Below are 15,318 nucleotides of genomic sequence, written 5' to 3'. Positions count from 1 at the left end.
CATTTATCCACCCTGCTCAAGTTAGAAATACCGTAACTCTGGAATATTGCATAGACAGAATACACAGGTCTTTAGACAAGCATATTGGCAGAAAGAAAAACTTAAACAAAACATTAATTAATTTTTTTTTTAAATCATCAAATGATAGCACTTCAGCCTAGTGCCTTTGGCAGATACTGCAATACAGTAAGTAAAGGAAGTGCTGGAAAAAAAAAGAGCTTTTTGGGTTTTGTTGTTTCCACTGTAGGTTTTAATAATAGAGACCTACAAAGTCCAAGGAAATGTAAGATGTTCCACAGAATGATTTACTGGAAAATTCTCACTGAAAATATGCAAAACTCTGAAGATCCTAAATGGATTTTTCTTTTTTAGGCACACAACCAGAACAACTGCAGCATTAAGAACAAATCTGTAAGATTCCTAAGAAAGGGTGTTTTGGAACAGGTTATGAGAGAGCAGAGGCAGAATAGAGTGGGGTTGATGCATTTACTATGAAGAATATCTCGCAAATAATGAGTGCTTACTTCAGAGTATGGAAATGTTTAGCTACAATGCAGTTTGGATCATATGCTTAGGAACAGATTTTTCCTTTCAGTGTGCATGCCTAGCTGCCATTTCCATTAATGGGAATTAAGTACCTGTGTCAAGAGGAGAAGTTAACTCTTAGAAATATAACTAATCTGTGCTTTTTTTAAAGAATGTAAATGCCACATCAGGCATGTTCGGTGTTGGCAAAACTGAGTGCTGAATATAGTGTAGCAAAATCTGAGAAGGAGAAGGCGGTCTGGAGGACTGAAATTTCTGTGCTATTTAGAGTTTTTCAATTTACTGAATTTCTTCAAGGAAAAGTAAAACCATCTCATTTGCAAGTGGGAAGCCCTCATTTATCAGCTATTTACTTGCAATTTCAGCAGGGGCCTACCATCTGCAACCCTCCCTGTAAAAGAGAACTGACGCTACCCTTAAGAAGAAATCTGAACCTTCATCTAAAATTTGAATTCAAACTTCCCTCAGGGTCACTAAATATTACAATAAAAGTTCCTAATAATTTTTTAAAAGGAGGTCAGCACTCTTTGATCCTGTCCATTCTGCATCAGCCAGGGTAAAGGAACCTCAAAATTAATACAGATGTAAACTATAATATAAATGGAGTTTTTTAGAAATAAAAATAGTGTGTGTATACACATTTTAAATTAAATTACCTATATATATTGGCAAAAAAGTAACTTCTAATTGTGAGAACGAGAAAAATTAGAGAGAGAGGACACATTCTTGATTTTGTGTCCTGTCCCCTCCTCCCAGTTCCTTTATTTTGGGTGCAGCTTGTTTTATTATGTCTCTATACTGTCAGTTAGCTACAGGGTGTCTTGACTGTTTGTCGTGGTCTGCACAGAAGCAGCTTAAAAAAATTAAATAAAACCAGGACAGTTTAGAGAAAAAAAAAAAGTCACAAAAATAGCATATCCATGGATAGGAACTGTGCTTGAAATGATTTAAGAAGCTAACTGGATTTCAAATTTACAGTATCTCATTAAGGTTCTGAACATAAAATGTTACTAAAATAGGAACCTGTTGCTCTAAGTCTTTTCTTTTTTTTTTTTTTTCCTATGTTCTTTTTTCAGCACAGTTATTTTGCACGGAAAGTACCGTCCCGACCGAAGCCCACAGCCTCACCTTACGTGCAAGTCTCCCTACCCTGCCTCCATTCTGATCTGGATGATGACTTTCTGGGTGACAGACCTGTTTACTGTCAGTGCCCATCCGATCTTCAGCCTCTCGGATGACAATGCCAGCAGGAACGTTCCTCCTCGGTGTCATTTCCAATGACTGTTAGGAACGTGGAAATGCCTGCCACAATATACCCAACAATGAACCTAACTCATTTCATACAGATAACCAACTCCCATTGAAAGGAAATGACTCCCTTTTCCCCCAGTGCATGTGCGGAGGAGTGGTTGGTAGAAATCGAGTCTCTTCTGAACAGGCAACCTAAGTTTTATAGCCAAACATAAGCTTCTGAGCCTAAGTATCCTAAACGCACAATTTTGATCTATTTGTAAAAGTAGGTAATAATTGTTGAGTGTGATTCCAAGCCCATTGAAATTGAGACCTTTCTACTTAACCCAGTAGGCCTTTCTGCGTGGCTCTCAATATAATTCTTGCAAGTTTTATCACTGCATTCTCGTCACTTTCCCAATAACAATTCTGTCTGATTTTTTTAACTCATCCGCTGAACAGGGTTAGAGTCATCATAATTTGTCTTTGTATTTCTAATCTGACTGCTTTTTCCACTATAGTCTGCTCTTACTAACCTGTGCACCAAAGATGCTGGGTTTAAAAGAAACAGATTTGCTTCCATTAATTGTCTGATGTAAAACAGGCATCATGCAATTAAAAATGCAAGGATGTTTTGGAATAACCCACAGCACCTAGTCCTATGTGTTTTGTGAAGGCATTCCAGCCTTCCTTTTGTGGTCATGAGGTTTGCTCTGGTGTTTGCAACAAAAATTCTCTACGCCCACAGGTACATCTATTGTGTGCTTCTCTTCACTCAAAGCGGTTTGGGTTTTAGTGCCATTACGATCGTTTATTACACTTTTAGCACAGGACTACAGCCACCCTCAGCTAACTAGACTGAGCTCTTTTGCGGTGGGCATGATACAAACGCATATAGCTCAATTCATGGTTGCCCTCCATTTTATACACTCCATTGATTAGAGAAAAAGTGGGAATGTAAAATACTTCCAAATAATATTACCATTTTCTATTCACTTTGTACTGGAAAGGCAATGAAGAATTAGGTCTTTTGTAAGAAATATCCTCTATCTGAACCAGTTTACAGCTTAGACTGTAATTGTAATTAGACAATGAACAGAAAAAAGGTAACATTCTTACAGTCTATAAATTGCTTATCTGTTTTATTCCTTTTTAGTCTGTATAATCATAAGAATTCATGTAACTGCTATCTCGTAAATGTTTCAAAAGATATAGATGCTGAAATGTACCGTTTTGAAATTCAGAACAGATTTGTAAATATATTCCCTTTCTACTGTACCACACACAAGGTCCCTACATTACGTATACAGTCTACGATAAGATTAATACAAATTAGTGTTTATTAAATGCACTCTACTGACATTTAACTTGTTATACATGTCACTGGGAAGATCAAACTGTAAATTAAGCAATGATTCTAATGACGTTAAATGCATCTCTGTAAGGGAGGGGAGTTATAAAACACGTTGCTATCTTACACCTTGCACGCTGAAACAGCAATCAATGAGTATGTAGAGTTACGTTTCATTTATAAAGTTACAAAAGCATACTATACCCATTCATTTATTTAACGGTGCTCTGATGCAGTTTTATGAGTGATTTTCCATTTCTGAGCAAAAGCAAAACTAATGCCATTTGGTTCTGTCAAAGCAAAAAGCTGAACTCCTACTTTCAATGCACAGTCTCCAATTCAGCCACTATTATAGAGAAATAAACACGTAAGTATGGTATAAAACAGACCAATGGCTTGTTATTGCTACTTCTATGGAAGTAGCTTCTCATCTCTCATTACATGGGACAGCTAGAAGCTAGAAACACTGCAGGGGTAGCATGCTGAAGGCCCCTGGGAATGCTTCTGCACCTTGTGTGGGGAAAAACTGAGAAAATACTGGTACAGTACTCTGAAGCAGAAGTATGGGAAAATCAGAATATCTGGGGACACTCTTCAAAAATCCTAATGCAATCCAGGTACAGGGTTGACTGTCTTCCACTACCAATTAGCCTGTGAGCAAGACAGATCTTCAACAGTTGCCACTGAGGTATATTCAGAATATAAAAGAATCAGAAAGGACATATAAAAAACCACAGCCACTTCCCCTCCCCACCCCCCCCCCCCAAAAAAAAAAAAAAGAGACCACTGGATTGAGACAAATATTCATTAAGATTAAAATACAAAGAAGTTTCTCAGAAATGTTTATCAAAGAAAATTTATGTCATAAATTTTCCTGTGCCTGGAGAAGATCCAAAGCTGAGTGTCTCTTCTCTTGCCATATCACATTGTACTGAATCCAGACTGCACATTTGGTCATCCGCTTTTCCCCTTAAATAACATTTTCTATTTCTGATGTGGCTTTTGTTTTGTTTTACAAAGTTTAATTTCTCTTTGTTGGTGAATTTTCCTTCTCTTATTATTTCAGAGTTGTGTAAAAGTAATTAGTGACGTGATGCCAAGGACTGAACCTCACAAGCAACCTAAATATTTTGATTCACTGAGAATGCAATCCATAATTTACAAAGTGCCTGACCCCCGTCCAATAAATAAAATAAAATAAGTAACTTCTGCATGTTAACAGCCTGAGACATACGGAGAAAAACGTCAAAATGCAGAAACAGTTAATATCACCACATCAGATATCAGAGATAGTCTTTTGACACTTTTTCAAGAAACAAAATCACATTCATATATACCTTTTTAGCATTTGACCCCACATGATCAATCCTGTCAACCATCTCTCCTGGTATTTGCATGTAGCTACTGCCCTTTCTTGAGAGCAATGTGGTTCAAAATCTGGGCAAAGATTTCACATGTGAGAATGTCACAGGTGAAACTTGTTTTCTAATGAATTCTGAGCTAGCAATAGAATGGCAGCAGCTGTCTCCAGAAGTGCAAGTTGAGTGGTAGAAAATAGAAGGAGACAGAGATGCCTACCTTTTTTTTTAACTGGCCTTTTTTTTTTTTCTTTTGCAAGTTGCCATAAATTTCTCAGAGGGGTCCCAATACTGTAGTCAAAGTTAAAACCTGCTGTATGCAGTCAGGACAGGCCTTCAGCACAAAAGCAACCATACAGAGCTTTGTGACTACAATCTCTAAAACGATCACAGTTTTTAGAGTGATTTTTGGGCCATGACACATAGGGCCACTAAAAAAATGCCCACGATGTTACTGGGAATTTGTATTTAATTGCATGAAAACGATGTACATCATTTAATAAAAGCAAATTTTCTTATGATAGTTTGAAAAATCACCACAGAATTTAAGTGAGAACTCTGCCTCACACACAGAAACTACAAGACCCAGTTCTCCGCTATTTCATGTCCTAGATGTTTCAAAGCAAGGTGGGCTCAGACCGGACAAGCATTCTATAACAAAAGAAGGAAGTTTACTCCTGTCCCTCATCTCCTGCTGGCTGCTTTAACTCTGGCATATGTATATGACTTCATAAAATGTTGGCCTAAGTATAGAGTGGCTTAAAATATAAAATACATTTTTATAAGACAGAAAAAACAGGCAAGCGCACTGCGGAGTTTGATACCATGAAGTACCAACCAACATGCACCATCACCCCGCAACATCCCTCTGGGGACCACAGCTGACTGGTGCAGGTCCAGGCACCCCTGCCTGGAGCTCATGGCTACACAGGCCAATTCGGATAGACAGAGCCTGACGTGTATTACAGAATCTCACCTGTTAGAGGTGTGGTCTGCAAAGACAGGGTAAGAGCAACTTGTTTCATGGCTAACTCCAAAATCTTGTATTTGGACACATAACGCAAAGATAAACATGCAAGTCTTTTATTTTATTTCTCTGATATGGAAATACTCTGGGAATCTGGACCAAAAGTGAATTACAAGTTGCATAAAGACTGTTTCCTATTTTGTATTTGTATGTTTGCATTTGACTTGCTCTTGTAACAACTGAAAAAGTAAAAAGGAGTAACAGATCTTCCTTTCTTTTATTTCATAAACTTCTGTTTTTATTATTTATCTTTTCTCTAAAGTCTCAGCTTTTTCCTCATATAGAAGTCAGTCTACTCAAGATTAAAATTTGCACTGTTTCTCTTTGAATTTCTTCTATTTCTGCTATATGCATTCTTCAGGTAGCATAACCCATAAAGAATTTATTACAGGATAGGGCTTGCTACTGGCATATGCCACTCTCGTATTTTCAGCATTATTTCTTATTCCATTTTCAACAACTAGATCTTGTCTTTGGGTCATTCCACCTACTTTGATTAAGTGTTTCATAAGGAAACATAGGTCATCTTCCCTTCCACTCCCAAGTGGTCAGAGTTATGCTAGAACAGAGCAGTGAGCATCATCACATCCATTTTTCTGCCTGACATGCAATACTCTGCATTTGTCAACACTACACTTGTGTAGCCAGCCTACCCGTCTTCCTGCATGGAATCCTCTACTGTCTTCTCCAGCCCTGACTTGAATGATTCTGCCTCAGACACAAATGTTTCTGTATCACTGGTCACGGTCATTTTCAATTCATTAATACATATACATGAAACACCACCTACAACACCCAGACTTTGGATACCCCTGCTGTAGTTTTCCTACACCAAACATTGATAATATACTTTTAGTTTTGTCTTCTGTCCCTCAGAGGACTATGTAATTCTTGAAAGTACTCTTATCCTACAACCACTTTTCTAACAGCCCCTTGTGAAGGTCTTTTTCAAAAACTTTCTTTAAAGGGGGGGAAAAAAAATCTAATGATTGTCTTTTACTATTTGTTGACAAGCTCAAGGAATTATCATTAGACACCATTTTTCTTTACAAAAGCTATGCTGATGGATAGCTATAGTATCACAGTACTCATCTATATGTCTCCTAATTTTATTTTTTATTACTATTTCTACCAATTTATCAAGTAAGGAAAGAAAATTCATTAGACTAATTCTCAGCATCAATTCTACTGTTCAATTAAAGAGAAGCAGAAAAATTGCTTTCTGCAACCTCACAGGTTAGAAGCCAATATTAAAGGAAAGACTACATATTAAGTTAGCAGCCCTATTTGAGCTGACCATCAATTTCCAGTAGCACATTTTGATATGTCTAACTTTACCTGATACTTTGTTGCTCTTCATTTGATGAGTTTAGCACCTACTTTTCCTTCACTTTTTTTCTTTGACAGTAGCTAATCCTTAATATTGCAGAAGAATGGCTACAGGTTAGATTTCCCTCTTAAGTCTTCTGCAACAGAATATGACAAGGAAATAATTTGGTTTCTCAGCAAACCCGTTATTCTCCTTACCTATTATTCTGTGTTACAATACTAAGGAAAAAATCCTTAACTATTACTCTGTGTTACAGGACTGAGGGAAAAATTATTTACAAACTTGATGTGGACACCCTTTTAGAAAACATCTGAATTTACTCCCTGTAATTTCAGCAGACCAACCCATCCTCAACAATATGCTTGTTTTGGATAGGGTTCTCTTGCATTTCTAGGTAGCAATAATCATGACATCCTCCAGTTTTAAGCCACATCAATTCCAGCAGCACACTTGCTTTCCCAATACTGTACACAGGGCAGTGCAAACCGAGTCTTCAAACACCTTGGAACTAAATCCATCCCCTAGACTTGGTAAGCCCTCAGGGGTTGATAAACTTTCACCATACATTGATTTACTGAGGGAGCCTATAAAATCAGAGCCTGTCTTTGTCAGAGGTTTGAAATGGCATCAGCTCGCTAAAGCTGAGGGAACTACAGCTTCCTCCATCAGGCAATTGGGCCAGGGATTTTGCAAGATTAAGCAACCAAGTTTTGATAGTCTCTGCACATGTTTGGACTAGCCCCTATGAGGAGCAATAGAGTATTTTTCAGTAATGATCCAATGACCTGCATTTACAAATCTGATTGCAGAGTTTTGTGCGACTCCTCTGCAAAGCTTGCACTATTTTCATAGGCAGGAGAGAAAGCATGTGAAACCAGGATGGAAAAGTTTCAACATTAACCAAAACCTGACAGGTTATTTTTTTTCTTTTAAAAACTACATATTTCTTATAAACCTTACAAAATATTTCCTTGCATTAGAATTTTAGCTGAGAACACTGCTTTCATTATTGGTAAATACACACAGTCTCCGTGCCACTCTGATATCCATACAGGACCTGTAATGTGACCTGTCCCTAAAATATAGGGTATTCAATGAAAAATCCTTAGTACTGTATTACAGTATACAGGTCGTTACACACAAAATCTGTGTACCACAATGGTTGCTCGTATGTGAATATTCAGTTGTTAATATAACACAGTGAGTATACTACATGGGGAGGACCACAGCGAGCAAACCTCTTGGAAACAATCTGTTGGACTATTCAGATTCACAGGTTAACAAAAACCAGCAATATCGGAAAGGAGGCTCACCCCCACGTACATGGGCAGTACAAAGGCAACAGACCCATTACACGCGCTTAACTGGATCCCACATCATGTGGACAGTGAATCCCATGCGTCTTTGTTGCATTAGCCTGACTGTACATAGCCACTCTCTGCATAAACCAGGAGCACCTGTCTAGGATTTTCAGATATTCAGCATCTGTTGCTGAAGAGTCAGATGTTGCTGAGCTGTTTCTGGCCATCCAAAAATCTCATAGATCACTGCACAAAGCAACAAGGCAGTAGATTATCGCTGAAAGCCATAGCACATTGCCCAATTCTTTACAGTTTGTGTGTGTAGAGAAGCTTTCAGACTTATCACATTCACCGAGTCAGTTCCAATACGGAAGAGGAGCAGCACGTGCAGGTCTTGTGGCATCATTCTAAACTGGAAGCTGACACTGACCATTTCCATTCCCATAGCAGTGAGTAAAAGTTTCCTCACATTTAGACTATGGACAATTCTTACTGCTGGTGATCTAAAATACATCTATAATATGTGAGGTCATCTCCCTAACAGTGTGACCATACTCCTTGTACATATGCTTTTATTCGCAGGTAACCATGTAAGTGCCATTGTTTTCTCAGTGTTTAAATACACAGAGCTGAATGAAGGAAGTATTCACAGCAAGCATTCAGTTTGGGTACTGTGATCCATTTCAAACATCAAAAAAATACAAACCTGACAAAAATAATGAGAAGATAAGCATGAAGTGCCTTTATAAAGAATCTATAAAGCCGTCACTAGGTGGGTCCATAGCAATGTATTAGACTTTGAGAGATGTTACATGCAAAACATTAATGATTAAAACAGATGCAATACAGACCAAAACAGAGTCTGGAAATGGGAAAGCAAAGTGGGAGAGATTCTTTCCCACAGCTGCAGAGCCATCAGGCCTCGAAACCAAAGGGCTGAGGGGCTGTATTTTGCACTGGCTGCCCACCCTTGTAGATGCTTTCATTACGAAGAGTACAATTCAAATTATAACAGAAGTTACTCATGTTCTCTGGTAAGCAGGTCCACATGCTCAGATAAAAGTGATATTTCTCCCTTCTGTAGAAGTAAGGTTGAGGATGGAGGAAGGTATTTTTACAGACCCAAATCTCTGTATCTTCAAGCCAAAGGAATGTTCCTAATTCATCCTTGAAAGTATTTCTTTGGGGCAGTGAGTGGAAAGGAAAGTGTCATTTCTTAAATTACTTTCCTCTTGAACTGCCATTAAGAGTAGGGTGTGGGTTCCAGGCAGAAAACCCATTATTTTTGGTCTGGTCACATTTATTCAGATCTAGCCAGACTTTAGTCAAATAGGAAACTGCCTCAGGATGGCCACCATGACAGCAAGGAAGGAATAACAGGTATTTTCTCATTTCTGCTAAGCAGAAGCTCCTATCAGAATACAAAGATGATGGAAAACGTGGGTGGATTATTTGGTTCCAGCTGGCTCCACATCACACAGTAAGGAAATGCCACAATCTTTGACAGGTTCATATTAGCAAAAATCAAGCAAAAGATTATGGGAAAGCTTCCCATTCCATTATCAAATAATTTGGGGGAGGGCGAAGGATGGGAGACTAGCAGTTTTTCTTTCTAAGCTCTCAGGAACTGTCTATTTTTATGACCCTTTTAGTGTTGAAAGTATTGTCTGAAATAAAGACTAATCTCAAAGGATGTGAAAGCAAACCTATCGTTAGACTATTCAGAAAATGTAAAGCAGGAAGAAATTGAACCATTTTCATCTGGTGGAGCTGCTACACAGCAGGTCTAACTTACTGACCAGCAATAGGTGCCAGGGCCCCGGGGGGCACCGCCAGCCCTGACTGTCCCTGCCCACCCCCCGGGGCTCCCCCCACCCTGCCCATGGCCCAGGGCCCCATTTCAGCCCCCCGGGGCCATCAGCCCCTACGCCAGCGATGCCGCAGCAGGGCTGGCCTACAGCTCCCCACAGCCCTGCCCTGCCCGGCCATGGGCCTGCTGAGCCAGGCCCACCCACGGGCCCACATTCGGGCCTGGCCTCGGCCCGGCCCCACGGAGGTGCCCCATGCCTGGGGCTGGAGCTGCCCCGGTGCCCCCAGCTGCCCTGCTCCTGCCCAGGGCACTAAGGTGGGCCCTGGCTGCCAGGCCCTGCCCGGCCAGCCGAGGGGGAACCCCCATAGCTCCCAGCCCCCAGGGAGCCGCCGGCCCCTGTTGACACCTTGACGATAGGCCCTACAACGTAACCCACCCGTAACACAACCAATAACCGAATGCCAGTAACAAAACCCACCCGATAGCCTCCAATACCTAAACCAAATAAAAATCAACATCACAAGCATCTTCCCTATGTAGACAAGAGTGGGAACGTGCCGTTCGTACATGAACACACTCCTCCCAGTTACACACATAAGCTGTCTATACAGTGTATAGAATTAGGTGCCTTAAACACTAGGCAAAGACTGATCTGTGGCAGTCAATAAGGAAGTAGTAGGGACAGTATTTAAATAACATCACCCACTGGTGTTTGAATTCCCTGCTACCGAGGAAGCGCTCCTTCCCCTTGGGACCCACAATTCAATGGTACCTTCTACCTTTGGATCTTCCCAGCCCATTGCTTTCAGGAGGAGAGAAGGGACCTCCTAGTACCTCTGAATACCGCCCAAGGAGGACGAAGGGAGAGCAGTGCCTACGGCTCTCCCTGCCCCACACACCTAACAGCTCAAAGATTAAGAATGACTGACTTCACCCGGAGAAGCTGGGGCCAGCCATCCTCTGCATGAAGGCTACAAACTCACACTCCGCTGTTCCTAAAGACTTGCTCCAACTGCCAGGCATTAAAGCTGCAACTACTGACCAGTCAAATGCAGTAAGTCTCTCTAGAAGCCGCTACAAGATGCGGCAAACTCGTTTTGATGGGAAAGTTAAGTAGCACGATGACGACCCGCTAGCACGGCAGGTAAGGTATGCAACCGAGAAGATGGTCCTCCAGCTTCCAGACTCTCTTCTATGGCCCCTTCTTTCATTTTACAATTAAATGGCCATGGATGAAGTACTAAAATTGTTTCATTGCCTAATCCATTAAGCAAGGAGAGAAATCTCTTTCTGCAGCCAAATTAGTCTTTTATTCTTTCTGGCCAGTTTGAACAATTTCAATAAAAACATTGCAGATCTCAGCCAATCCCAGATTCTCCAATTCTGGTGGGTGGGCCACTCTTCTCAAAAGTGGGAAACACACATCTGAACCCCCTTCATCGACAGGAGAGACTAAGCTCCACAGAGCAGCATTTAATTTGTAGATCTGGAGAGATCTCTGAGGAAGACAGGTGCTACACTGTTCATTTCTACTGAGGCAGCAGCACTTCTGAGTCCACTTTATTTTAAGTTGAGAATCTTATGCAGTTGGAAAGTTTTAGCACAATTAGGGTAGACAGAAGCTAAGAAGAGGTTTTTGGGATCACAAGATTTCATTTAGGCACTTAGGCTCTGTCACTGTTCACTTTAAACACTTGCAGATCTGAGCCTAAGTGCAGCTCCAATTAAAGAGAACAAGATATTCCCTATGTAAAGAAAATGGATGTGGTTGGAATAAAAGTCCCAGACAGGAACCAGGCTGTAAATACATGTAAACTCAAGAGTTTGAATCTGGTATTTAGCAATCCCTTAGAATTAGTATCTTTGTTTCCTAAAAATACATGTTTGCTACAACTTTAGTATTTGCTTAAAGCCATTCAAATGTTCAAGGAGTGGCAACAGTTAATTTTTGTTAAGTATTACTGTCAAACCATACTAGAATATATGCAGAACTCGTCACATGGTTCTCTCAGTACAGTTAAACAACACACTCAGCAAAGACAACATAAGATAGCAGCACTATGGTATGAGCTAAGTACTATTATATCATCAGAACACTCTCTCAAATGAACACTCTAAAGACACTTACTTAGCAATTTCTGAGCAATTTTGACTATAAAATTAAACCTTCTTTGATTTCAACATGCATCACCAAAAAATTTATGTCATGTAATCTCTAGATAGAGAAAACATAATTGAGGTAAAGATGAGCTGCCTAATAGTTTGAACAGGTGACTGTAGGGTAGGAATTCCCCAATTTCTAATGCCAGTGCTGGTCCAGCTTCTTTCAGATCTTCAAGGTCTTGTCAACTCTAGCATTAAGTATCCCAACTCTAACAGAAGTTAGCGTCTATTTTGTAGGGCTTCCAAGAGAATCAGCTAGCTTCAAGTTTTTTTACAGCGCTTTCAAAATATACAGTACTGCGTAAGTGCACAGAATTGCTAAAAGAACTGACAGTGGATCTGGAATTTTCCTTTGGTGAAACGGTTGTCTCAACAGCCACGATTTCTCTCAATGAGTCATTTCTTGGAGTCACTGCTCGTATGTTATTAACTTCTCTAATATATAGCAAGGATTTGCGGACACCAAGACAAAAGTTCAGAACAGAGGTGGATCTCAGTGGGGCTATATTCTGCAGCTTCCTCTGGAGTCCTCTCATCAATCATCTGTTACTAAAAAGGCAGAGATGGTGCAGGGGATGGAATACTACTTACTGCATGACCTGGAAGTGTAGTGAACATTCATTTGACGAAAACTCAATGTTTTCTCATACTTAGGTTGCATTCTTTTGGATTTATGGCTGTTCTGAAGGGATGAGGCTAACAGTGGAGGCCATTGTAGCTGATATGCTGTTTGGTGTGGTATTTGGATTTTGGTCAATGGAGGATTTTGCTTGATATGCATGCCAAATATTCAAGATCTTGAATAATGTTGATAAACCAGAAAAACCTTTGTTGCAAATCTGATATATTTCATGTCAATGCTGCAAAAGCGCCTCTGACCTCGTATTGTATACTATTTGCTTCCAATTAAGCCCAAAAAGCAAGGAAGAAGGCAAAAAGACCAACAAAACTCAGAACTTCTTAAGTTCTTCAAAAAGGTTCTGTTCAAACAGCAGTTTAAAGTATAGTCTGGTTCTTATTTTATCCTGAGTTGGCTTATCCATCCACCATAAGGACTTCTTTAGTTCCTGTAAAACAACTGTGTGTTCAGGAGAGTGTCTATTCTGAAAATGTTTCTATTCATAAAAACGGTCTTGCTGAATTCTAGCTCTCCAGTATGTTTGCAACTCAATGTGAGATTTACTGGCTGACAGATAAAAGATGTCTTTTTCAAGCACCAGTCCTGAACACTCAGTAAGGGATCATAAAATCAATCTGGTTACCTAGTGGCTCATCCAGTAACAATAGGAATAGACAATTTGTTCACTGTCAACACGTGGACAACTCCATTGCCTTCGCTGCCTTCAGTGGGGCTCTACAGTTTAGGCAGCCTTGCGGAGGAGCCACATTCAGACGCCTGCTCCTGATGCACGAAACAAAGGAAGTTTCATACCACTGTTCTCTGAAGCTGCTGCTCGTACAGTGTGGAGCAGGGGTCGGCAACCTTCCAACGGTGATGTGCCAGATTGTAATTTTCTTTCCCAAATTAGAGTTTAAGAATGCTGGCAGGAACTTTGCAGGAGCCAACAGACGCTGCCTCTCAAAGAGGCAACATGCTGCCAATCAGCTGATTGGCAGTATCTTGCCTCTGTGTGAGGCAGGGGCTCTGGGCTCCCGGAGAATTAGGATCTCGGTAGGAGCCAGTGCTTCTCAGAGATAACCTCCTGCACTGGCTTTCCTATGTGCCATTCTAAATCTACCCTATGGTATTGATGCCACGAGTGGCCAGCTCCTAGCTTCTACCTTAAAAATCTGTCCAGAATTCAAAGCCATAACCCAACTTGGTCGCCAATTGTAGCACGGAGGCAGAAGACCAAAAGAAAATAGCATTTAACACTCCCTGAAGCTTGCAAAGTCATGGGAAATAATACAAACTTCCTCAGTCGTGCAAGTTTATTTGTAACCCTGAGTTTCTGTCCAGGGGCATGTGGGCAATTCCAGTGCCCAAACACACACTTTAGAGAAAAATTCAATTACAATAACTACATATGCCCTTGCACTTGCTTCAAATTCACATACCTCTTTCACTTTTGGGATTCAACAAACATTTTCAGTTAGTCAGAGAGTAAATACACATAAATGCAACACACTGGTTAGGGTAGAATAGATAACTGCAAGCAACTCTGCACATTTTAAAAAGAAAAATACTTGAGAAAACAAACAGTAATTTTCTGAGTTTTTTAGCGAGACAATTATCTGAGCTTAACTGAGACACAAAGACTACCATCTCTACTTTTTCTCTCAAAAACTGCAAAAGGGGACAAGAGTCTTCCCACCTCTTTCAGGGTTTGAGTGAGTAGCTGTCATGTTTTGAAAGCACACAAATTGTGTGTGTAACCAGCGGCACTGCCATCAGCCACAGCAAAGGGATACGAGCATAGAACCATGCTCTCCTCAATTCTACACTTTCCAGCCAAACTGAGTAGTGATGCAATTGATAGAGCTGCCACCATGTCCTCTTCGGGGCATTTAAGAGCAGTGCTGGCTACTTCCCATCTTCCTATTTCCTTTTCCGTGCAGGCTGTAGTTCACAATCATCCTCTAAGAATAGCAGTGGCTCTAACTTCTGTGCCACCGGCAGTACTTCACTGGCTTTTGTTCAGTAAATAGTCTAATTCTGCTGAGTTGGTAGCAGCTGAGATTGTTAGTGATATATTGTCCTAGCATTAAACACACTGTCATCTGGCAGGATGATTGACTAGAGTCTGAATCTTGGCAGAATACTGTTTTGCAGTTAGTTTGGCATTTCTTTATTAAGTTCAGGTTAGATTCACTTAAGGAATGTGCTTGCCAGCTACGCCATGTTTTCAACTTTATATCCATCATGATGATTAACGGTCTATTTAGAAAGATATCCATAATGAAATTCTTACCTTCTTTTCCTAGCCCAACATAAAACACACCTATCATTGTATTATGTTGAAGCAAGGCAAATTCCATTAGAAACATTTTCAGACATCAACAAAGGATCTTTCCATACTTTGCACAAGTCCAAGTTAGGGATTGACATTGTTCAAAAAATGATACATTACGCAAAACCACTCTTCACTTCTTTGCTTTTTTCCTCTTTTCTTTGCCTCTATGTTCCTCTAAGTCAGTGAGCCATCTAGGAATATATGAAATTTTTAGCATCTGCCTCTATGCCTATGCAATTATCAGAACA

This window comes from Pelecanus crispus, chromosome 1 (assembly GCF_030463565.1).
Source record: "Pelecanus crispus isolate bPelCri1 chromosome 1, bPelCri1.pri, whole genome shotgun sequence".
Taxonomy (NCBI): domain Eukaryota; kingdom Metazoa; phylum Chordata; class Aves; order Pelecaniformes; family Pelecanidae; genus Pelecanus; species Pelecanus crispus.
The sequence above is the reverse complement of the archived record's forward strand: the minus strand, read 5'-3'. Positions refer to the sequence as shown.